The 27044-nt window shown below is 39.3% G+C and overlaps 1 protein-coding gene across 1 annotated transcript in view; it reads left to right on the top strand.

Moving 5' to 3' along the window:
* The window catches only part of LOC149474766 (uncharacterized), a 1567000-nt gene that overhangs the window by 584008 nt on the left and 955948 nt on the right, over positions 1 to 27044 (top strand). Inside the window, exon 2 of the mRNA XM_089693250.1 lies at positions 17432 to 17553. The gene's annotated coding sequence lies outside the window, so the exon portion shown is untranslated. The remainder of the gene's footprint in view (positions 1 to 17431; positions 17554 to 27044) is intronic.

Here is a 27044-nt window from a genome sequence, read left to right as displayed (position 1 = left end):
TTTTACTCCCTTCCTGCCCAGGCCAATTTTTAGCTTTTAGTGCTGTTACACTTTGGATGACAATTGCGCAGTCATTCAACACTGTACCCAAATAAAATTTTTATCATTTGTTTTGAGGCAGATAGAACTTTCTTTTGGTGGTATTTATTCACCACTGGGGTTTTTAAATTTTTGCTAAACAAACGAAAAAGGACCAAGAATTTTGAAAAAAAACAACTTTTCTTTTAGTTTGTTATAAAAATGTGCAAATAAGTAAATTTTCTAATTCACTGATGTGCACTGATGAGGCTACACTGATGGGCACTGATGGACACTGATAGGCTGCATTATTGGGCACTGATGAGGCTGCACTGATGCGGCAGCTCTGATGGCCACTGATGGCCACTGATGAGCACTGATAGGTGGCACTAATGGGCAGTGATATGCTGCACTGATGGACATGGATTGGCCTTAATGGGACTTCACTGATATGCTACACTGATGGTCCTTAGTGTTGTTACAGCGTTTAGGAAAGAAAATACCCAGATAACCAGCCTTTGTTTACATGTGATCAGCTGTGATTGGATACATCTGATCATATGGTAAAGAGCCAACAAAATTGGTTCTTTACGCTGATTGGGGATGAGCTGTGTCAGGGGTAAGGTCACCACTGATCACCGTGCTGCACGTCCCCGGGGGCTCGCATGAGCGGTGTGACCAGGAGGATGTCATATGATGTTCACACAGAGGGAAGAAAGGCCTGCCCAGTCATTATTCTGTTATTGGCCGGGTGGGAACCAGTTAAAGTGTGCATGGTTACTGAATTTTGAATTGCCACCAGAACAGGAATAGTTGGGAAATATTCCAATGTAGATATTTGTTCCTGTGACAACTGTCTAAGCATGGATATCCCTGGCCATGGAAATATAACCCCACAATGGTTAAGTCTACAGAACAGGAAGTGAAGGGAAATCTCCCTGATGTGACAAAAAAAAAACAGACAGCAGTTTTAACCTTGTCCTACTCTGCATTTTGGATATACTGACAGCAGAGCTCAGATTGGTAGGGGAAGAAACCGCATAAGTAGTCATTTAAAGTAGTTTTGCCACAGCACTCATTTGCTAACAAGGGACATTCTGACAGGAGTAAAGAGCAGAGTGACTAAGATGAGCCCAATAGTGTGCTACTTCTTCACTGTCCAGTCACAGACTGGGGGCAGGGAGAAGACTTACCTTATCACTTAAATTGATTCTAAATCCTCACCTTGTAAAAGAAACCATTCACTTTAAAACAGAACTTAAAAACATAAAAAGAAAAGGGGGGGTTTATAATAAGTGATCATATTCCCTCTCTTCTCTGTTGGGGGGTGTCAGGGCAAGTCTGATAATTGGAAGGGTGCAGACTGAGTTCCCAGCATAGCTAGAGAACTGGACATGGTGTGTTCTCCTGCCTAGTGTAGTCAGTTTTTTACTAATAAAGCAAAGGGACTGGCAGGAGCACCAGGGATTTCACACAAAGGAAGCACAACAAAGAGAACAGGATACTTTTCATACAAGTACATGGTACAGCAGACACATATCAGGAATATGGAATGTTGGGTTTACATATTCTTTAACTGCAGCAGGAAAAGAATTAGGTTTTCAGCCCTGCTAGACGAGGTTGAGCTGTGTGGCAGGGCTGAGTAAACCTCAGGAGTGGATGGAGGGAAATAGAAAACAGACATTTTTAAAATATGTTTCCAGTATATGGAACGCATGCCAACTCCATTGATGAGCAGTGATAGCAACTTGAGCTCAGTGTATTAGTGCAGAGGATTGGGCACCAACTAATGTAAGTGTACATTTTGTCGATTTTGTCCATTTTTACAATATATATACTATACTATGAGAAAGTTCTCCTTCTGATTGTTGATAACCTCAGAATATGGAGTAAACTGGTAGACCATTGAGAAGATATACACTGATGTTCCAAACCCTTGGGGACACAAAGCGCATTAGACCTTCTTTTAGTTAAGAGGTCATGGATGGTTGGTGAGTGCAGTGTACTGGCATATGGTGTTGGAGCACAAAGGATCTGCATGAAGCAATATATGGGGCACCAGAAGATTATGCACTGTTTCTGCTTCACAATTTAGTGTGGGACTTTTGTTTTTGGACTTGCTGATTTACATCACTTTAGGTTTTCTATGTTTATACCAGAGTCAGAATATTGTTTGCATGTATGTGAAGCGCCATACCTTACTTCAATAATCGGTCACAAGTCATTTTGCACGTTAAGGGGCAGCTAACATTCTTTCTTTTGTTGGTACACCATATGGTCGATTAGAAATTCATATTTTATAGGGGACACATATTTTTGTAAAGCTAGTATATTGTTATTGCAAGCGAACAGAAGGCACTTAGTCTTTTTACCAAGAAGTTTGCATGTGTCTAAGCATGTTTGTATTATTTATGGGTTTTTAATGAGCTGGGACTTTTTTATTCAGAGATTTCATATTTGTAAGGACTTTTCTCCTTGTATTTGATAGGATTTTGTATTTGCTGTTATTAATTTTGCTAATTAATAATACTTTTAATTGTTTCAGTATCGCCTGTGATTATGCAGCGTATTAAAAAAAAACCTGTTATTAAAATTACTTAATGAAATATTCGCACACACAATATACACAAAAAAATCTGCTCTTGTGTCTCTTATGCTTTATAAATGGAAAGCACAATATATAACACATATATGCATACAGTTTCTATTCCCAAAGGATGAACAATGTAAGCTCTTTAAATCATATTTTGATTCAAGCTGATAATTTGGTATGGTATTAATGAAATTAAACTATAACATTGTTTATTACATACAGTCATGTGAAAAATTAATATTTGCTCTTCTGTGCTGCACTCCAATGCACATGCGCTACTGTGCACCCCATAGCATGGTGATGAACTACCATGCATTGTGGTTCACTGCCTTGGAAAAAAATAGTGCATGTCCATTTTTTTTGGTTGTTCATGTGTGTTGGCAACTGATAAAAATTTATTGGACTGCCTTAATGCAATTCGCATTAACGCAGTGCACAAGAACGGCAAAATGTGAATGGACCCTTTAAAGAGAACCTGTAGTTGTTTTTTTTATTTTAGATATACTTTTAAAGAAGTATCACTTTTGCAGACATGTTTTTTTTGTAGAGAATTTATTTTCTTTCGAAAATTAGATTTTTGAAGATCTGGATGTTTGTGAATCTCCAAATGAGCATAGTAACAAATGTAAACGAATCTGAAAAAAGTTATAACGAAATTAACGAATGCATTTATTTCATTTGGATGACATCACATGATCCGATAGTAGTTTGGGCCCATGGGGAAATTAAATTTTCAAATTCATTTGATAATTCGGATTCAAGTCAATTTGTGATTTAAATTGAATTTGTAATTATCACAGTCAGTCAGTTCAGTTCCACAGTCTAATGCAATTCTTAGATTTGAAAAAGTAGGGGCCACTGAATTTTGGATTTTTTTATTCCATTGAAAATATCAAATCCTTCAGAATAGTTTTGATATATAAATATTGAATCCACCCAAAATATATAGCAATCTTCCAAAAAAAACTACAACATTTTTTGAATACTCCTGGACCAACTAATATATGAAACGAATGCCAAATATAACAAATCCCAAAAGCTAATCGGTTCAACATACTGCATATGACAAAATTAAATTCTTCAAGGAACAAACTCATCTGAAACTGAATTAAATGTCTACCCCTTTGTATAGTTTTTATTCATATATGCACTTGGGGACAGCTACAGTATATTTACTTATTATAGAAGAAGGTATTCTTAATAAACAATATTATTTTTAGTAATGCTTCTCTGCGCCTTGAGCAGCGTGTCTTGTTCTAGATGATGGATTCAACATGCAATGTTTGCCAAACATGTGGAAGGTTTTTCTTGTTAGGTATAATGTTGTTGTTTTATGACTTTGTGTAATATAATAGACAGTGTTTGTCACCTCTCGTGTTCAGCTGTGTCATAATGTAGAAAATAGATCAGACAAAGTTGTCATCTGTGACCAGCATATGAGGCATTTGTCAAAAATGTCTGTGGAATCTTTATGGAATCAGTGACACTGTTTTGGTTGTATTACTGCAGATATAACACTTTTCGTTGACCAAAGGCTTTCCAATCTTTTTTTCTATGAAGGGGCCAGAGGGAAATCACCCAGTATAGTTAGATTAAGGAAATCGAAATGCATACCAATTTTAGATTATCTTGATTCTCAATTGCATTATTGTACAAGATCTTTATTATAATACAGGGTTCTTTATTAAAACCTTTAAATGGCCCAATCATGACTCCATCTAAGGATCCATTCACACCAAATGTGGTGGGACTACGCCAATCGGTTATTCCAGCGCAAACCCACTGCATGAGAAGGCAAAATGTCATGTCTTATGTGTGCCCGATTCACCACTGCGTGGCTGAAAAAGAGTAGAGCATGCACTGCACGACATCCAATTGAACTTAATGAAATGTCTGTGTGACATTTCCATAAAGTATGTTTAGAGAAAAAAAAAGGGAATGATGTGCTACAGAGTGGTGATACTCGCCGAACCACACTGCACACCAGCCATTGCATTATAAAGCAGTGGCTGGTGTGAATGGACCCTTAAAGTGGTTGTAAAGGTAAAAGGTCTTTTACTTTAATGCATTCTCTGCATTAAGGTAAAAAAACTTTCACATGCAACTCCCCCTGCAGCCCCCCATAAATACCTTAGCCCAACCTCAAAAGAGTGATGTGCACGTCTGTAGCAGCTTCTCTCCTCCCGGCTCTCACGGGCTTGGCTAAGAGCAGTGGGAACCCCAATTGGCTCCTGCTGCTGTCAGTCAAAACCAGTGAGCTGGGGGGGGGGGGGGGCTGAGAAGAGTAGGTTCTTGGCTGCTCTGTCCAAAACCATTCTATAAGTAATTATAACATGCTTGTTTTTTAATTGAAAAAAAGGCAGCTTTAGTTTCACTTTAAAGTTCTTACTAAAGTTCACGTTACTGATATCTGTTTACTTTATAAATATTTCCTTAATGCTAATGCTGCCTTGATAAATCATTATTCAGGATATTGCACTTGATCTACAATAGTTATCAATATGGCATAATAAAAGCAATGCACAAAATGAATTTATATACATATGGCAATTATTCCACTGACCCAATGTGAGTATGTATGTGCCTTACGTGGCCAATCCCCATGGAAGCTGGAAATCCCCAGTGATTTCCATAAGCATTTGGGTCATTTGCCAAGCAACTGTCCTGCTGCGTTGTGAACACAAAAAGCCACTCACTCAGCAGGAGCACCATTCACAGAACACTTTCCATTTTCTCAATGAGTGAAGAGAATGCAATGAATAATAACAACAATAGTAATACTACAATTTTGCTTAAGTGAACATGATTTAATGTATTTACTTGTGAAAGTTTATCTATTTCTCTAGATTAGTTATAAATCAATCTTAAGTTTCTTCTTTTTTTCTCCTAGGTTTTTATAGCTACAAAGTGTTTGTCTCCCTTCACCTTTGGGGTGTTGAGAACGCTTTAATTAGATTTGTGTGATTGGTATGTACACTGTTTTCTGCTAATAAAACAAGACTCAGCATGAGTTTTCTAGGCTTATATTAATTAGCGTAGCTCAGTTTAAAGGTTTAAAGTTAGGAATTTAATGATACTTGCGTGATGACAATGCATTAGATTTTTTTTTCTCGTTCTTTGTTGCCAAGAACCAAACTTTTAACAACAAATATTTTTTGCGAGGCAAACAATAGTGTCTCCATGGAAGGTGCTGGGTTATTGTGCGAACACAAATTGTAAATCATGCAGCAAAAGATGCCGCGCAACCCAAAAACCTTCACTATAAATAACAGAGTCCAAAACATAAAATTCAAAGTAGTAAGATCTTCCATCAAATTATCCATGTGTCCCAATGTCTCTGCTCACCAATATCTTCTATAATTGATCACCAGTGCTACTCATGGATACACCTACCATGAATAATATAAGTTCACCTCCAGACTAGACCCTGATAGTTAGTCAAGGGTCACATTTGCTTGTGCCCCCTTCACGGACTGCCAACAGGTTGGCTCCAGATTCACAACACCACAGAAGGCTGCCACTGTTCCACAGATCCTCCACTCACATAAGAAGTGGGAATGATAGTGCTCTCTGTACAGTAGAAACATTATGTCAGAGCACACACAGTGCTATGTACAGCACATATCAAACACAGGCAGCTCTCTGTCTCACCACCTCTACTCCTGACATCAAGATGGCTGCTGACTGGCCCCACTCTGTTCCTATACACGTTATGCCCAATCAACAGGCTTCCTCAGGAACTAATGAGTGCAATATACAGTCCAGGACCACTTCCAACATATGTAAAATTGTTTAAATGATGAGAATAGCTTGGTGCCAGGACAATATAACTCTATGTAATGAATGAGTGCACAAGTTACATCATCAGTAGCCACCGAGTAGCCAAAGAGAAAAGGTAGGGAAGCAACAGTTATGGGGGTCACAGAGATGATGGAGGGCAGGCTTAGAGGTAAGTCTCCCATAATGTGCAAGTATGAAGAATCTTGAATCCCTACCAGAATAAAGTTCCACAAACAATAAAATTGCATAAATAAAATTGCAAACATTTTGATTCACCTAACAAGCTGCTATGATTTGCTGTGTAACTCAGTATGCCATGTTGTTTTATGTTATCAGCCATTAAGGACCTGTGTTGATGGGATTTGTTCACATCATACGGATTTTTCACTCTCATACAAGTCTATGGGAATGCAAAACCCAGTTGAAACAGGTTAACTGTAGGTCAGAAGGATGTTGACTGCAGGTCATATAGAACTGTTGGTGATATTATCTCAAAATTATATTGGAAATTGATGCCATTGACACAAGCCCAAAGCCTGTTGATACAAGCCCTAACCTGGAGAGAACCCGGGTAGATCTAGAACCTACTTTTTACATAGATCACATGAGTGCAGTCCGTTCTGCTAAAGCCCGGTGTTGGCTGACATCACTCAGCCGGTCCACACTCTGAATCATTCCTAACTTTGCAGTATGGATCCACCCAGATGCCTGAACTGGCAGCTGGCTCAGCCTCTTAGCGGATTACCAGCCACTCTCACCACCTCCATAGCCTGACACTCCACTCCAGTAAGAGTTGTTAGGGCAGAATAGAGACCTGCTGACCAGTGAGTGATCTCTGCTCACTGAAAGCTAAGAACTAAGTGGTCAGTGGCCTTTGATTGCTCGAAGCAGTGGAGGACAAATGCAGCGTCAGATCAACGTTGCATCCACCTAGATGAGTATAATTTTTTTTTTCAGAAATCTTACTCCTCTTTTAAAGACTAAGTTCACTTTTAGGAACATGTTACACCCATATTTAGGGTGTAACATGTTCCTAAGCACTAACCCTCCTCACGCCCTGAGTCCCACCCATGACAGCAGTTGGGGGCTCTGCTCCCCCGCAGCCACTGTCACGTTGTAAATCGGCACGGTTGAATGATGCAAAGCCACATCATTCATTCACAGAAATTTTTGAATGAATTAAAAAAAAAAAAAGTCCCGTCAGCCACTGCAGCAGATGGTCTTTTAGTTTTCAGTGTATTGATCAGCATGCTTGTAGTCCATTCTTCTTCCAGCTTTCAAACTGAAAATCCCAATAGTTCACTTCAGGCTTGACTCTTTTGCAGGTATAGCTATGAAAAACATTAAAGATAAGAGCCTAAAAAACAGTATAGAAAAATTTAAGAGCCTGTTAGAGATGTGCGATTGATTACAAATCAAAATTCAAACAAAATTTATGGTATTCGGAGATTTGGATGGATCCAAACTACAAATCACAATGGTAACGAATTTCAATGAATCTGAAATAAATTATAACAAAACAAATTATTCAAAAATACATTTTGAAGGTGAACTTGAATTTGAAATTGAAACCTAATGCAATAATACACGTGAAATAAGATTATGATTCCTACTTAGGCTGCTTTATTGAATAGAAAAGAAAAGAATAGAGTAGAAGAAAACAGAATAGAATATAAAAAATAGAATAGGGCACAATAAACAGAATAGATTAGGATAAAATGCAATAGAATTGAAAATAAATAGAATAGCAGAAAATAGAAAAAATAGAATAGAATGCATATAGCCATCTTCTGCAATTCAAATTTTTAAATTCAAATTTGAATTAAAATTTTTTATTGATTTGAAAAAAATGTATATACAAAACAAATCTGAATATACAAAATTAAATCCAAAAACAAATGATTATAACATAACAAATATGACAAAACAAAATTATTACCTTAGTGGACAAATCCAAAATGAAACAAATTTTTCCATCATGCACATCTCTTGAGCCTATACTGGATCATCCCGTGCTGCACATGCTCAGTTACTCTCTATTGTCTAAAATTAGAGCCACTAGAGGCCAGTCAGCTGACAGCTTTGAGATTACTGTCGCTAAAGGGGGGGAAGAAAGTAACACAGACTGTGCGAAGGGACCACAGATTAGGGAGGGAGAAAAGAAAAGCAGGAGAGGTGACAGGACAAACTGCTGCCAGGTAGACACAAACTTGCAAGGATAGTGTCTTATCTCCCGGATATCTTCTTTTTCCCTCATGGCAGCCTGTGAACTTCAGCACTGTAAAGCTTGTCAGCTTTCCTCTCTGTCTGAGCCAAGGCACACAATCAAGGATGGAAATGTACATATTTTAATTACAGAATGTGACATATAGTTTTTGAGATTAAGGAGAGGGGAGGAGTTTCCAACAAGGAAGTGACTGCTCTGGGCTTCAACAAAATGGCGGCCTCTAGCAAGAAGAAACAAGAGCAGTGCTGAAGGCAATTTACAGCATACACTAATTTTGGTAACATAAATATAAATGTGAAACGTATACTCTTTTGTTAAAGGAGATTAATTGCTGTCAAACTGTTATGGGTAAGGTTCCGCTTTAACTAAACATCGTCAATTTTCTAAGCCAAGGACTACAATGAGAAACTGTTTCAAGCAGAAAATAGGATCCTAGTAGAGTGACTCCACTATGGGCACCAAAGATTGCATATTGAAATGTTCCAGGGAAGGAAATGTGGTCTTAAGTGGTGCATACATTGTGGCCTGTGTCACCAGTCTTCAACGTGAGGGTGTAGTTGACCTCAGTTGAGACATATCTAAGATCATTCAGAGCTCAGTTCAGATGCAGTTGACCTATGTTTGACCTGCTTGCGCTGTTTTTGCTTTTCCACGGACTTGCATGGGAAGAAAAGCAGTTCTGAAGCAAACAAAAGCCCATTGAAGTACATAAGGGCAAAATATAAGAATCGTCATTCCCACTTTCAGTTTTCTACATCTTCTCCAATGCGGATTGCATTATTTTACATCAATGTTAACATATTTTATTTAAGATGATGTAACCTTTTTTTCTGAATAACTCTTGAACTAGGTAAATTGAGTGGAGGAAGATGTATGTCAAGAGTGTTCTGGTACTTCTCATTTTCTGTCACTTGACCTCCAGCAAATCCAGTTCTGCAGATAATTCATGGGGTTACTGATGTGTAAATCAACATGTAAGAGTCAAGATTATCTTCCAAGTGCTTCGTGTTGTCCTATCCTTTTTTTTTTTCATTTTAAGTGAAAATAGCCCTATGACTGTTTTCAGAAAGAGAAAAAAAATATTTCAGAATAATGACTGACAGTGCCAAGAATTATTATGCAGCTGTCTAAGTGAAAAGATTGTGGTTATGAATGCGTGAAGGGAACTTAGTAAACACATTTCTGCATGGGCTGCTGGCTTATTAGCAAAGTCAGTATGATGTTTACTGTACAGTACAAACCATTTATATGTGCTCATATATTTTATTTTCATGCCCCACATTCTCCTCTTAAGAATTGAAGGGCAATTGTAACCTGCAAAAAAATCATCTGTTCCTTTTGTATGTAGCTGACAACATTTTGGTGTTTTGCCCAGCAACTTTTATTTCTACTTGGCAAATATAATTGATATATGTCAAGATTTGTGTACTGTGTATGAGTTTATGATTTTATTCCAATGTGACTAGCTATGTGTTTTAGAGCCACATGGGTAGCTTAGTAACCATATGTCAATCATCATGATGCCATAAAATATATCAAGGTACATGTTGATTGTCTGCAAACTCAACTGTGTGAAAGTGTTTGATACTTAAAGAGGTTTTCCAGTTGTAATATATTTCTTATGACTGAAATGTCTCAAGTGTTTGTACTATGCCAAAAAAAGAAATGAGGAGGATGTGGATGCCTATTTTCAAGAATATTGTTACTTCATAAGCCAGATAAAGCAAATCTGAAATGATCGAAAGCTATCCTCAATAATCATTGGCAGTTTCAAGCTCAAAAACTGATTTTTAAGAAAAAAAAATTTTGTATGGAGAATTAAATAGTAAATTATAGTTCGAACGGCATGCTTTAAAATACCTTAAAGGATAAGTTCACCTTTTAACAAAAAATAAACAAATGCCCATTTTTTTAAGGTAAAAAATGTGCATTTACAATTTTTTTTTTCGGAGCCTGGAAAGTATAGCACCTGCGACCAGCAGATTGTTAGTGCCATGCAGGACTCCTGCAGACTGTCAGTGTAATCTGAAAAAGAGACGAAGGCGCCTCTAAGTGAAGTATTGACAATTTATTTAGTGCACAATAGATAAATTGCACTTACAAGATACATAGTTAAAAAGACTCATCGTGTGGTGTAATAAGATCCAGGTGGGACATCCAGCCATCCAGCAGCAAACTCTGTCTATAGGATCAGGAAGTAGAGCCCAGGATGTACCTGTGCATCAAAATGAGTCTTAGAGAGCAGAGCACAGGCACATCCTGGGCTCTACTTCCTGATCCTATAGACAGAGTTTGCTGCTGGATGGCTGGATGTCCCACCTGGATCTTATTACACCACACGATGAGTCTTTTTAACTATGTATCTTGTAAGTGCAATTTATCTATTGTTTACTAAATAAATTGTCAATACTGCACTTAGAGGCGCCTTCCTCTCTTTTTTATGTTACTGCCTTAGAGCCTTGCTTCCACTCTAAGAAGAGCTGCCTCAGTGTTACTGCTCCCATCCATCCATCCATCCCTGATATCCATCTGGCACCTTTATCCTTCAGCTACAGAGGTTGGGCTCTAACAAGCGCGCCCTATATAATATACATTGTCAATGTAATCTGTTTGCCCATACATCATACAAGCAGGCAACTTTACACTGACAGGAAGAATGAATGAACTACCACAGTGCTTAACAGTGTCATGGTAGTTTATTGACAACTACAAGCTGACAGAGGCAAAGGCTGGCAATATTTGTAGTTTTCCATTCACAGGACTGTGAATGATGTGACTGGGCGGAGCCACGTTTTAAAAAAAAACACTGGAGATCGGGGGCCTGCCCTACATATCTAACATGTTACGAAAGGTGAATTTAACCTTTAAGGAAGTCAGAATGCCTTACTTCTGCTTGGAGAGAGGGAGGAGTGTTCCCATTCTTTTGAAGTTATTTTGCAGTCTGTGTATTCTCATCTCTCTACTCTTGGGATTTTATTTTAACAAAATGTTGGATGAGCTTAAAGTGGTTGTATGCCTTGAAGGTAAAAAGTCTCCAGTGTGCAGCTAACCCCTCAACTCCCCTAATACTTGCCTGAACCCAATCTCGATTCAGCAATGTGCACAAGAGCAGTGGCTCTCTTGGTTCTCTTCCTCCTCATTGGCTCAGACACAGCAGCAGGTGCCAGTTACTCAAAGAGCCAGTGAGGAGGGAGTGGGGGCGGGGCCGAGCTATGCTCTCTGTGTGTTTTAGACACACAGAGGTGGCTCAGGAGTGAGTACATGCAAGTGACTCCAGTGCAAGCAGCTTTATCTGGAGCACTCAGCAGGGGAGAGGAGCCAGGAGCACCAATGGGGGACCCATTGCACAAAGCAGGTAAGTATAACATGCTTGTTATTTAAGGAATACAATCTATATCCCTTAATATCACATTAAAATCAACCATTTCTATTGTTTTTGCTAAGCAATCTGATTGATGCAGCTCCATCTGACTTCTGCAGATAACAAAGTGCCTGTGTGCAATAAGTCTGTCCATATACAATGGATGTGTTTAGTGGAGCTCTGAACCCACTAGTGGGTGAAAAATAACCATGTATAATTCTTGAAGACAGCTGAAACTCGGCACTCACTGGGCTTCCATCTTCACCCGGTCTTCCTTCTGGGTTCGCAGACTCCTGTCCTTTGAATGGATGAGCTGCAATGACCTCATCCATTCAAAGGACAGATACATTTAAAATTATATACTCAGGTACTTTTTTAAAACTTTTTGTATTATCAGGGGCTGTGAATTTTCAGCCATCCATAGAATTTACTACATGTGTGTTTATGCGAGCTGGTTATTTCATCTTTTTTTTTGTGATGCATAAGTACAGACAGGGAATTATCAACAAAAAGCGTACATTTCAAGAGCTGTAATCTCATTCTGCAGTATTCATCGTCTTGAAGTTAAATGTGTTTCTTACAAACAAGCCAGAAATAGCCCTGGCAACTTCTCACCTTTAGATTTTACATACATTACCAAATTATATTACTCTGCTGTACACCATCCAAATGTCTGCAACGTCTGCGTTCCCACGTTTAGATTGCTTGAGGTTAAAAAGACTAACAATTACTCTCTGCAAAAATAAAATACATTTATCAATTTGCTAAATGTATTTAAGAAAAACATCATGACAAAATGAAAATTTTTAGGTTAGAAGATACTTGTGTATAGAAAAAGAGCAGGGAACTTCTCATACTGGTTACATAGTGACTCTGTTCTTGGAAAAGGTAATAAGAACGTATTTTCTCTGCTGGGGAAAAGGAGTACATGGTCTTTCAATATATATATATATATATATATATATATATATATATTTAGTATGTGTGTCAAAGGGATCACTTTGTACACCTAGAATCAGACTGATAGTGGGAGTGCCAGTACTCCACCCCAATTAGACATTTTCTATTGTTCAGAGCTGTAAAAAACATGCATTTTGTACAGACCACTCTTTCGCTATCTGAATGAGCTAGATGGTACCAGCTAGATGACTTTCCCTGGATGGAAGGTTGTAATTCCAGTGACCACCAGTGGGTATCTCCCAGCAGCCACGGGACTCCAGTATTCAGTTTCCACCTGATGGTGGCTGCGGGGAGCATATTTAGTTCTTAACCTATCAGTGCTTCTCGCTCCAATGTTTTACTGCTGCCAGATCCAGTTTCCATTTATCCTGATCTTCCCTGTACCCAGTGCCCTGTTGACTTGTACCTGCTTTCCCTTGTTCCTTTTCCAAGTTTGGGTCCCTGCTTTCCACCTGCTACCTGCATGTCTGGGTTTTCCTGCTTTTCTGTGCTCCCCATTTTGTATATATTGTAGTCAGTTGTTAGTTAGGCTTTCTGTTTGTTAGGTAGATGAGTTATATATTCTGTAACTGGATTTTTTGGTCACTTATATTTATATGTGTGCTAACGTTTGTATGAATTTTTTTTCACTGTAAATAAATCTCACTTAAAGCATACACAGTCTGGTCCCAGTTTACTGAGTGGAGACATGCATATATGACCATCCCTGCTGCTGATTCCTGACAGAAAGCATGACAAGCCTTAACGTTTGTAGTAAACTTGGGTAGGGGGAACCTCTTCCTCCTGAAAGGAAATATTATAATGTGCTTGTATGCATCACATACTAGCACATAATGTGAAACTTACCTTAAAACAAAGTCCTCCAGCAGTGCTCTGTCACCATTGACAGGGCTTCCATCTTCACCCAGTCTTCCTTCTGGATTCGCAGACTCCTGTCCTTTGAATGGATGAGCTGCAATGACCTCACTCCCCCACATGTGCAGGGGAGTCACTGTTTACAGCACAGGGCTCTGAAGGATCGGCATGGGTTTGCCATTCCTTCAGAGCGCATGCGCTCATGACGTCACCCACTGCTCCTCAAGTAAATATCTCCTAAATGGTGCACATTTAGGAGATATTTACAGTACCTACAGGCAAGCCTTATTATCGACTTACCTGTAGGTAAGATATAAACAAAAGCATTTACTAACACTTTAATTGCTTATGGAAATCAAATCTTAAAGGGAAGGTTATACTGTATCTGGATTACAGATGTTTAGAGCACAAGAGAGACCTCGCAATTGGCTGAAGTGAGTTGGCTGTAGAGAAGTAACCTAAAGATATGTCAAGCTGAGAGAACAGTTTATATGGTAATAAGAAAGTGTCTTTGGCAAAAAAAAAAAAATGATGGTGGCTAAATTAATATAAATTATGGCAAATTCAACATGTACAGGTATTTTACATCTATGCACATACTGTAGCAGGAGTACTTTGCAAAATATCAGTCATCTAGCAGCTTTTCATGGATGGGCATATGAGAGGCATTAAGAGAGATTCAAACATCATGAAGGGTAAGAGGGTGGGAGGAGTCTAAAACAAGGCAACTATCTGGATTTTATAGTTGACATGGCTGGATGGAGTAAACTGAAGAACTTCAGGCCCCAGTACTTGTGTTGATGTTTGGATATATCATATGAGAGATGTGTGAAATAGGGCGTTATTAATTTGGTCCCACCATCCTGGGTATGTAGCGCTCTGCTTGTTCTGGGCGGTCTAGCCCCTGGTTTATTTAATAGAGGGAGGATTTAGTTTTGAGATCCTAGGCCAGAAAGAAAAATAATGGAGTAATCTGCACTCCACTCTTCACGTCCGCTTCCTTGGGAAGGGAGACAATGCAGTCAGGCTTTCGGGCCAGAAAAATAATGAAATTTATTGAGAGCAAGAAGATCTACGCAGCATCATGAGCACCTCTTTTATACAAGAAAAGAAAACCTGCTAAATGAAATCGAAATTGTATTGAAATGCATTTATTAATATTTGAAGCATCATGTTGTTAATACATTTTTGAAATTTAATTTTGATGAGTATTCACTTCTTCTTGGGGTTATATGTAACAACCTAAAAAGTACTTTTTCTATTTTCTTTTCTTTTCAATGTTTATGGATGTGGTGCCCCATTAGTAACTTGTGCTTCATATAATATTTTTTCATATTTGCACCCCTTCTGTACAACCCAACAATGGGAAAGTTAAATAAGTTTTCTGCTACAAGTTGGAACTTTTGCCATCATCTGGAATTATTGCCTCCATATGTTTGGGACTGTTTTTGGGACAAGAACTTTTTCATCTAAGTTTATGCACTGGATTCTTGCAAGTAAAGTTGACCTTCAGTAAAGAAATACACTGACCGGCCACTTTATTAGGTATGCCTTGCTAGTGCCAAGAAAATATCCTTCACACCATTACACCACAACCAGCCTGAACCATTGATACAAGGCAGGATGAAAACATGCTTTCATGTTGTTTATGTCAAATTCTGACCCTACCAACTGAATGTTGCAGCTCAAATCGAGTGACCATTCTCCTCTGACCTTTGACATCAACAAGGCATTTTTATCCACACAACTGCCGTTCACTGGATATTTCCTCTTTCAGGCCATTTATTGCAAACCCTAGAGATGGTTGAGTGTGAATATCCCAGTAGATCAGCAGTTTTTTAAATACTCAGATGAGCCAGTCTGGCACCAACAACCATGCCACATTCAAAGTCACTTTCTTCCCCATTCTGATGCTCGGTTTGAACTTCAGCAAGTCGTTTTCACCATGTCTACATGACTAAATGCATTGAGTTGCTGCCATATGAGTGGCTAATTAGCAATTTGTGTTACCAAGCAATTGAACAAGTGTACCTAATAAAGTGGCCAATGTGTGTAAACATTATAGACCTCTGATTAATGTGTGGTGAAGATAGTAGCATGTAAAGTAAGTGTAGTTGCCTCATGGTTGCAGGCAGGCAGACAATAGAAAGGCAGTCTTACAATACATTGGACTGACTGTGATATCAAGGAGACACAGTTCAGAGCCAATAACTGTGGAATCCTTTGTTAGCAGACAGTTCAGGGAAAGGGAGGTGGTGGTTTGGTGGTGACCTGAAAGATTTCTCCTGTGCACATGCCATGCCATCTGTGTATCATAGACTCTAGGTATGGAACATAGAGACTGAACGTGGAACAATAGGCATAGCTGAGGCAATAAAGTGCATTGAGTACCCCTGCCAAGCCTATGGCTGAAGTTATGGAACCTGTATGTAGTGTGTTTAGGAACTGGCACAGCAAAGTCAAAGCTCTATTACCCCATCCCTACAAGGCTGCTCTTTTGTGGATCCTCTCCTCTGGAAACTGACCTAACAACTACATACACATTGTATGAGTGCGTATATGTCTATGAACAGAAAAAAAAGTGACTAAATACAAATCCATGTACAGTTTCCACACAGTATATTCATTTCAACTGTATATTTAGCTGTATGAGTAGTGTTTTACTGGAAAGATATGAGAAGTAATATCTGCCTGAAGTTCAGCTTTAATAAAATATGACTGACGCACACCATCATTTTGGTCTGTTTTACGTGTAACTTTGCCCTATGGATTCTACTTCAAGCTGAAGCCTCCACTGATGACCACAAAGATTATATTGCTGAAAATGTGTGCTTGTTGGCGACTTGCTGGCTTATTTTGCCAAGTTAACTTACTTCCTTATTTTAAAAAGACTGTGAACACAAATATAGTTATTTTGGAAGGGGGCGTTACAAATAACAGAATATCTAGTGATTTGCCTGTCCCATGCATTATGGCCAATGAGCACTATTGCTGTATACAGTAACACATAGGACACAAGAGCTAGAAGACTAAGGCTAAGCATACACATTTAGATTTTTCTTGTTCAATCCCACAGGCTAAAAGAGAAAAAATGGTTATCTCACCCATCCATGCTAAACAGCATAGATGGAAGAATATCTTCTACATGCTGTTGTATGCAGACAGCAGCAGCACTCCAAGCTGTCTGAATACTCAAACAGTTTGGATTCAGTGGAACGGTTTCCACTTGGCTCATTCTATATTTTGATCAAAGTTTGTCAGGTTGAGTGGCCCTGAAATCTGAGTTGTGTTTGGCCAGCTTAACAGAGTCACTAGTATATTCAAACATTTGGTATATTTGAAGGGATTTAGAAAAGGACAGGATTTAAGGAGAGCTTCTATTAGAACAACAACCTCCATAACTTAATGTATATAATATTATGAACATTGTATTTATTTCAAATGTGATCACCAAATCTGTATTCCTGTAATCATTTGCCAAAGCCCATCCCTACACACGCATACACAGTCCCACTCTCTTTTGCAGCTCAGTGTTCTTTTTAACAATATTTTTGACGTTTTCTTAGTTTTAGTCTTTTCATAAACCTGGTTCCGTCATTATTACGTTCTCAGTCTAAGTGTTTTTTTTTTCTTGCAGATGTTATTCACACTGTGGGACCTATTGCAAGAGGACAAATAAATGACAGCCATAAAAAGGACCTTGAAAGGTGTTATAAGTCTTCATTGGCACTGGCAAAAGAGTACAAGATCAGATCAATAGTAAGTCCAAATCTTTTAAAGTATGTTATTGTTTTGATATTTGACAGGTAATTGGATCTATTTCTATAAATGGAAAACTCCATAACTATTTCAAAAGGGTTTGTGATTTAATTAAAAATACTTTACAGGTACATGGCTTTGTGTTATGAATTTGTATCAATGAGTATAGGCTAGGTCAGTGGTTCTTAACCTTGTTGGAGGTACTGAACCCCACCAGTTTCATATGTGCATTCACCGAACCCTTCTTAATTGGAAAAATAAAATATGATTTTTAAAATTCAAAACATAGGTATATATTTAGGTATATATTTATACATAGGTGCACAAAATGAACAAAACCGTTAAGAACAAAGAACAAACCATTAAAACATGATTTTCACACAAAAACAAAAACATAATAATGAATATTTACTGCACGAATCATATGAGTCGGGTGTGGGTCTTCACCTCCGCTGAACCCGCGAGACTGACTCACCGAACCCCTGGGGTTCGATCGAACCCAGGTTAAGAACCACTGGACTAGGTGGTTACAGAGAACTTTGCGCAAAAAATAAACGTTTTTCACTTCATTGTGTTTCCAACTTGCAATTCTATATCGGAAAACACCCTTGGTGGCCATAAATATACAAGAATCAGAATATTTAATTTTGTCCTGGACTGCTCATCAAAAATGATTGTGTTTAATGGGTAAGTTCACCTTTGGGAACATGTTACAAGCAGATACACTGACAGGTCTGCAGGAGACCTGCAAGGCACCAGCGATCTGTTGATCGCTTTAGAGGCACCTGCAAACAAAAATAATAAATGCACTTTTTTTTAACCGCCAAAAATGTACATTTATTAGTTTTAATCAAAAGGTGAACTTATCCTTTAAAAACAGAGAAATACTCCAGCTGTCATTCAGACCAGGACAGGTGGTGGCTCCCAACTCCCACATCCACCTTACGTTCTTTTGGAGAACCAACTGATCAAAGTTTCCCCCTCTTGGGTTTTGTGAAACCACCTCCAACACCCAAAATTTTAATAAATGAACATCTCTATTGTGTATCAAATACCAAATTGTATCATTATATTTGTGTTTCCTTTGTATTTTTCTAGGATTTGTAATAAAATCTCATCTAAGATTGTTTAATGGTTATAAAGTGGTGCTAGACTGTCTCCAGAATCGAGTATCTTTTTACTATATGTTGCTTTGAAGTTTGTGGAGCAGAGTCTGAGCCAGGTTATTGTTGGGTTGTTTGGATACAATAATTGGATTTGTTCCAGCATCTCCTCTTCAAGTATACATAGAAGAAGGGGCTTTGAGGATTTATACTAGTTTTTGCCTGACACCATCAATGATAATGCTTGGTGTTTCCGTCCTTCATCTGTTGTTGCAACACTGTCACCTAGCTTATGACATTTCGTTTATGTATTTCTCTTAATGGAGAATCTTTTGGGAGCCTATAAAGAAAGCCAGTGTATTCAGTAACTTGCATTTGTCTACGTAAAGCCACTCTGTTAACCATGCCTAAGCTGAACAAGATAAACAATGTTAGATTTTTCCATCAATGCTACAAAAAATGGATAGATGGGAATCTCCACTGCCAACTATTTCCAACAACTGCGGCTGCTTGACTGCAGTGCCACTTTTTTCTTGCAGGGACACTAATAGCTTAATTTTTGCCAGATTCAGCAGGAATTGGCCTAAAATTTGAGGCATCTATGGCCAGGCTAAGACTTCCATTTTGCAGATAACAATTAAAGCAGCCCCAACCAGTGTAGCTTGGAGACCATATGTGACTCTCAGTTGCCTGCATGGTAGTTCCCAGAAAACTCTTATTGGATGCTTATTACTTCATTGTTTATCTTTATCCATTTTAAGATTGTACACTTCTCAAAAGCACTGAAACAGGATCTGGCTATGGGAAAATTGCTAAATATCCAGTTTACATACATAGGCACCTTTGTACATGCAATAGGATTTGTATTTCTGTCTAATCACTTCTGAAATATGCACAGCTCTAATAGATAGCCGAGCTATGAAGGTGAACTGGTGAAGCTGCACCGGTAGGTCACCTCTCTGCTCTGAACTTGTGACTGGACAGTGAAGGAGCAGTAGCACAGTGATGAGTTATCTCACTGCTCTGCATTTAATCTTTCTTGCCAGCCTACATGCACTGCAGCCAAACTGATTAACCCCTAATGCTGCCCCTCCCTCTTCCAGTCTGAGTGCTGCTGTATAGAATATTAAAGATGACTGTAAACAGGTATCTATTTCTGGGTGCTTAAAAAAGAACATTTACATGAATACATAACTGCATTCATTGATGTGTTTATATATTTCTGCCTTGCGTTCAGCTTTAATCATTTTGAAAGATCTGAAACACAGCGTTTGGATTTTGAATGAGCTTTTTTATAGTAATAGTCACTTGCACTATTGTTACTTTTGGGATTGATTTTTTTCATACAAGTATTTTTCCTCTGCCTGAATGCTTGCCCCCATTTACTAGAATTACATCCCCAATGTTAGGACCAACATGACACAGTACAAAGCCAATACATCATCCTCTGCTAACAGATATCAGTTTTTTTTTTTTATAACAAACATGCCATACTTACCTACTCTGTTTAATGGTTTTGCTCCTCTTCTCCGGTTCCCCTCCCACGCGCTCATGGCCCCTCCCCCCACCATGTACCCCCATAGCAAGCGGCTTGCTATGTGGACACTTGTGAGCAGCCGCCTCTGTGTGGCCCCGCCCCTCTATCCCTCCTCACTGTCTGTGATTGACAGCAGCAGGAGCCAATGGCTTTCATTCCTGTGTCTGAACCTATGTGAAGGGAGAGTCCCTCTGCTCTCATGCACATCACTGGATCGAGATCGGGCTCAGGTAGGTATTTAGGGGGAGCTGGGTTGGGAGCTGCACTCAGAAGGTTTTTTTCTTAATGCAGAGCATGCATGAAGGTAGAAACCTGCCTGCCTTTAGTACCACTTTAAGCTGTTGCTGCAAGACCACTCTGTGTACGGTTGTTGAATTGGGAAATAATATTGATTTCGCTAACCTATGCTTGCCTACTCTGTAGCTTTGTCCAGTATGAGTATGATAAATAAGTTTGTTAGGGTTCGTGTAGATTTGTAGTTGGGGAACAGTAAAAACATGATTGAGCTGCTTTTTTAGTGCCCGGTCTTGCCTCCCTTAAGTGGTAAAGGCAGTAGACAGAGGTGTTGACATGCTTTGCTTCATGGCCACAAGTAAAATGATTTCTTGCAGTGATGCAATATTTTTGGGAGATAAAACAGACAGTGAGGAGGTGACACAGCACCTCCTCACCGTCTGTCAAATGTCTCGGAAAGGTGATATGAACACAGTTTGTTTTTCAAAGGCACTGCAATATTGCTGAATGTCTAAACTTCGCCTTAGTGGTATATTATCAAACTAGCATGCAGCACAATTTTTGCACATATTATATTAAACATTTTTGTTGTTTGCTACAGTTGCAAACAATTGTCCATTTGCTCCCACTAAACATTTGGATCAAAATTTAGAAAACAAGCAGGTATATTGCAAGCTTTAAATAGGGTTTGCTTTTGAAGCAGCCTGACTACTTCACAAAAAAGTCAGGGTTCAATTGGGATTTAAGGGAAAATACTTTTAATAGATCTCTGTTCTTTATAGATGTCATCCCCAGCTAAAAAAAAAAAAAAACCCGAAAGTTCCTAGTGTGTGTCCATCACATATTCCACCCATCATAGTCTCTTGTCCTTGATATGCATCCTCCTCCCAGCACGGTAGATCTGGCACTTTTTTTTCCCCAGACTACACCAGTGAACTAATCTCAAAGTAGAAAAAGAGCCTACAGCTGAGTGGACGAACCCTTTAAACAAATGAATTCCTCTTAAGAGAGCTTTGGCGTGTGCAGTTTATGATTTTTATTCCCATGTCTGCTTCTGACCGGGCTACGGGTCACAATGTAGGTGTTCCCGGAGAAATGGTAGAAGATCTTTTTCTGCTCTGACAGTGTTCACAGTGTTGCCATAGTAATGATTCCCAACCTGAAATTCTTAAATGCTGTTTGCCTTTAATGACTTGCTTTTTGTCTGCAGTTCACAACAATCAATAGGCTTCTGTTTTAAAAGGAACCTTTTCTGCAAGTAACAACATTAACTCAATATTGCATTCAGTGCATAAAGAAAGAAACCACAATTTTCCTGCTTATTTCTCTACCCTTCAGTTTCTTTTCTTTTTTTTTTCTTCATCTCTTAGGATCGCGTACAATAGCACCTTTTGCTAAGCAGTAACAGAAAGCTTTTTACATTTTGGAAAAATGTTCTTATAACAGAACCACGAAGATGAAAAGGTTTCAGGACCTTGTTTGTGCTTTATTATGAAATGTTCGTGTTTATAATGTTTAGTTTACGCTTTACTTGATATTTAGGTAACGAGTAGTGAGAGCATATCGTTTTTTGCTGGCGTTTGATTTGTCAGTAGGTGTTAAATTGTAAACTAGGGATAAAAGCTATGGAAAATATAGTTGGGCTGATTTGTGAAACCAGAGAAACAAATGTGGAGTGGATGCCTGCGGCAAAGAGTCAATTCTGTTATATTTTTATGCAGATGCATTGGTTTTTCAACTAATTAGCGAATTGAAGGCTCCTGTCAACAGGCAGCTAAGGTGAACTTGGCATGAATATAAACATATAAAACTAACATAAACTCTTAACAGGCATCGCCAAAAGGTGTCAGCAAAACCTATATGTGCTAAGGGAGTCCTGAGATCGGGTGCAAGCCTTGAATGGCACACCGAGCCTCTCAACTGCCATAAGAGAGGGGAGGAGGATGTTCTGGAGCTCCTATTTAATTTCTGACAATAAATATATTTTGATACCCTTTCTTAGGGCCAAATTTGGTTTTATATGAACGTACTGTATATGCCAGATTTGATTTAATTTTCTTTAGATTTCTATACGTCATTTAATGCCCAACTCTAGACACAAGAAAGGAAAAAAACCTCTTGCAGTGGACCCAGTGATTGTAAAGGTTAAAACTGTATTTTTTTTTAATAACAAATATATCATACTTACCTGCTCTGTGCAGCAGTTTTGCACAGAGCAGCCCAGATCCTCCTATTCTGGGGTCCCCCTACAGTGTTCCTGGCCCCTCCTCTCCACCAAGTGCCCACCATAGCAAGCCAATTTGCTATGGGGGGCAGGGGCGGATTGACAACTCATGGGGCCCCCAGGCAATAGAGGATCTTGGGGCCCCTGTGTCCTTGCCCAAACTCAAAAAAGCCTATGAAAAAGGTACCAGGGACATCTCATGGGGCCCTCTACTGACCCTGGGCCCTCGGTCAGTGCCCGAGTTTCCAAATGGTCAGTCCGCCCCTGATGGGGGGCACTTGAGTGGGCTCACTCCCAAGTCAGTTCTGTGTATCCATAAGACACACAGTGCGGGGCTTGGCCTTGCCTCCCACTCCCTCATTGCTGACTGTGATTGGCAGCAGAGGGAGCCAATGATGCTCTCACTGAGCCTGTGGGGAGGTAGAGAGCCGAGAGAGCCTCTGCTCTCATGTACATCACTGGATCGGGCTCAGGTAAGTATAAGGGAGTGCTGGCAGTGGAAGCTGCATGATGAAGGTTTTGTACCTTAATGCATTAAGGTTAAAAAAAAACTGTCTGTTTTTAGAACCACTTTAAAAGCTTGTGACGTTTAAGGGTAGAGTAATAGAGAGTAGTGAAGAGCCTGCCAGAGAGCTTTCACCTGTATTAGACCAGTCATTTGTGGTGTGTACATTCGCCCCACAGCCAAAAGTATGCAATGGGCATGTGCACATGAGGCTGGGGGTGGGGCATGCTTTAGCCAGTTATTATTGGCCTAGTACAGTGACATCTTCCTGGTGAATTTGCTCAGGTGGGTTAAGACTAGAACTAGAACAAGCCTGAACTCATCCCTAATAAGGAGTAATGCCTTTTTCCTCATTGCAGCAGATCCCCTCTATCTGCTATCTGTGCTACCAGTTCTCCACAGCTTTAGAAACACCCAGTTATTGTTGCATGTTTGTCACCTCCACATACACATACAATGCAAGACTAATAGTTATGCATTCTATTTGAACACTAAGAGGGACCACCCACAGCCTGGTGCACCAGGGAGAATAGAATAGGTAAGTAATACAGTCTCTTTCTTATTTACTTTAATTGGGCTTTAAGCTAAACGCCAGACAAATAACTTAATAGACACTTGAAATACATATATGTCTCTTCCTAGACAATTGTCACTGTAACAGTTGTGGGGGGACTGGAAACATAGCCAAGTAGCCCTTTAATGGTCAGGACAGTTTTCTGTGGGCTAAAAAGTGTGCATCACCAAAAGTATGCCATGCTGGAGCAGTGATTGGTAGGCATGGCAAAATGGGTGTTTCTAAAGAACATGGGTTATTGAAATACACCCTTTCACATCTTCCAGCCTTTGTTTTCTCTTCTGGCACTTGACATTTAGTCACAGGACATCACAGGACCACAAAAAAGTTGGTGCTGAGCAACTTTCCTCTTCTATAGGCTGTGATCACAGGTCTAAACTAAGTACAGGGCCCACGTTGGTATCTGAATGGTGAACAAACTGCGATCAGAGCTACCAGACTAACGTATTATTAGTATTGCCCCACAGGGCAAATTCCCTACAGCCTAGTCCAGCTTAACCCAGCCTTTTTCAACCAGGATGTTTTCAGGTTTTTTCAGGGCTGCTTTAGCAAAATGCCTAAAAATCACCCAAAACATTATATACAAGTCAGTGGGCAGATCAAGCCTACCTTTTAGTTAACCAAAGCCACATGTTTTCATTGTGCACCAGTACATCCTTCTAACTGCTGGCTTCCTAGCAACCAATGATGTCATTGGTTGATAAGGAGGACAATGGGCACCTGTTCAGCATCCTTGTTTTCCCTTCCCTTGCCCCTCTCCATCAGCACTGGGGTCACATTAGTATTCCAATGTTTCTCTTCACCCTCACTCAGCTAGTCAGTTCCAGGGTGCAAAGGTGTATTTGCTTTGGAAAACTAAAGCACCTCTAACATTGGGTGACGTGTGTGGATATTGCTGCAATAAGTACAGCAATTAGTTTAGTTTTTAAATTTTAGAATGGTGGGGTGCGAGATTGTGCATCATTTTAAAGGATGCCTAGTCCTCCGATGCATCATTAGGTTTCTCTCTACCTACAGTTTTATTGACAGTCTAACATTTAAAACCTCTCATTACTTTCTGTCCATGTGATGATAATCAGTAAAACAAGTAGAGAGAGCAAATAAAAATAGAGACAGCAATAAAAACCTGTCATGGTGTCTAAGCCTTTCTCAATATCTCCAAAACTAAAAGAAAATGTTTGGTCTAGACATACACCAGGCCAACAATATTTAATCTTACCAAGATAAATCCTATAATATTAACCAAAACCACGATACGTAAAATGAAAAGAGAAGCTTGTTTATATTGTGTCTTTTCCAAGAGTCACGTTGATGTTGAACCAGACTACTGTAAGACTGTATTAGGCTGTAGAGTGTCTGTAATTGACATGCTATCCAGCTAAGTGTGTCAAAACACACAGGTGTAAGGTACTCTTCTTCTTTTAAATATATACTCTTCACCTTTTTCTTTTCACTCCACTTTCATATTTTAATTGCTGCAATTTGCCTGTTTTTTTTCTCCACTTTACAAAAGTTTGACATGAAAATTGTAATGTTAGGAATGGTAAATATTTGACATATTGGCTTAAAGACTGGCATCAATTTAAAACCTATGTTGTGTTGCCTTCCACAAGCAATATTTCTTTGCAAAAGCAGGAACCTTCAGCATCATTTCAAATTACCCTGGGAGACTTGAGTTACTCTGCTTGGCAAGTTCAACTGTAATAAGAAGTTGAAAAGTCTTGACCCATCCGCTCCTGCTTTAATTCCATACCATTCTGTTACCTAGAAGAGTCACCCAATGCAGTGACAAATATATAGCAATGTAGTGGTTATATGGGATTTACCAATTTTTTTTTTCAAGCTTGTAGGCAGGTGTAGTTTTGCCTCCCTACACAGGTGGCGCTGACAGCACAACCATGCAGGGAGAGTGGAGGACAGGGGGAACTCAAGTTCCACCTATGCCTCCATAGGGGTCATCAGGTGAGCTGCTGTCTAATTGGATGATTCTGAGATTATCTTTAGTGAGGGCATAGCTTATAAAAGCACTAACCTACAGTTGGTGCACATTTTCGGTGCGGTTAGAACAGAGACAGGAATCCACTGGTCAGGGAGAGTTTTCCTAGCATAGGGGGAGGTTCCAGTGGAGGAGGGACAGAATAAGGAATGGTCACCAGTTCATCAATGTGGAGCCTTTCCACTACAGATCCTTGTTGCGTTAGTTATCACTAGTGCACTGCTTCCACTAAGACTCTCTACTGTGTTGTTGGAACTTCTACGTTGATGCACTTTGTTGCAAACTCAGCTCTTCGTGTGTCTTCCTCCTCTCTGGGTATCCAATACTGGGCGCTCTCCCACAATTTATCAGGCATTAAAAGCCCTTTCAGGATAAACCTAACTGCAAATCACCTGTCCCAAAGGGAAAAAACACCTAATGTCCATCAGCAAAGAAGCCATTTGCTGTTATGCTTAAGCACAGAAGAAACAAGATTTCATGTCTTTTCCAATGGCTTCTTCACAGCCCTCAAATTTCAAAGGAACTATCTCATCATTGGAGCTGGTATGCTTGACACTCTATGGGCAACTTTCTAATACAAGATTGGTACAAGATGACCAATGAAGAGAAGGGATTTTTATGGACAACCTAAAATTTGGACCTTGTAAAATACCACAAGCATGAAAAACAGTAGAAAGTATACAAACTTCACAAATCCAACTGAATTCTCAGTTTACATCAGCTAAATTATGCTTCGAGTGCAAAAAACAGGTCCAAGGTTTTCAAGTTACCTTTGTTTCTAGAGCAGCCATAACCTGAATAGTACAGCCTACCCTCTGCCAGCATGTTGTTGATTGGGCCCTTGCTCTCTGTGTAGAAGCAGTGGTCTCTCTGCAGAGTTCTGACACACCTGTATGGGGTGTGCCAAATCTCTGAAGAAAGACTGCTGTTTCCCCACAGAGAGCAAGGAACCCACTCAGCTGCAAAATAGGGTTCAAGCTTTCGTACTCCGGCTATAGCTGCTGTAAACAACAAATTAACTTTACAATTTTGCTCTTCTTATGATTTTACATGATTGTAATACATATAGCTGATTTAAACTGAGAGTTTTTTGAGCTTTAAAAAACTCTCTCACTTTAGGAAAATCTGCTGGCAAATATGAAAATCAGGCAGCCAGAGTTGCAAATTCTTGTAGCAACTTTCAGTTTTTTCTACTTTGTCTGAATGGCAGGTCATTCTGACAGGCAAACCTAGTACTCATGAGGCTGCTGTAGCATGGCTGATTTAGACAAAATAAGAAAATCACTTATTATTTCCTGACAGTCATAAATAAATGCAG

Source organism: Staurois parvus, unplaced genomic scaffold (genome assembly GCF_062004578.1).
Source record: "Staurois parvus isolate SC_StPar_1 unplaced genomic scaffold, SC_StPar_1.0 ptg000001l, whole genome shotgun sequence".
Classification (NCBI taxonomy): Eukaryota; Metazoa; Chordata; class Amphibia; order Anura; family Ranidae; genus Staurois; species Staurois parvus.
The sequence above is the reverse complement of the archived record's forward strand: the minus strand, read 5'-3'. Positions and strand labels throughout refer to the sequence as shown.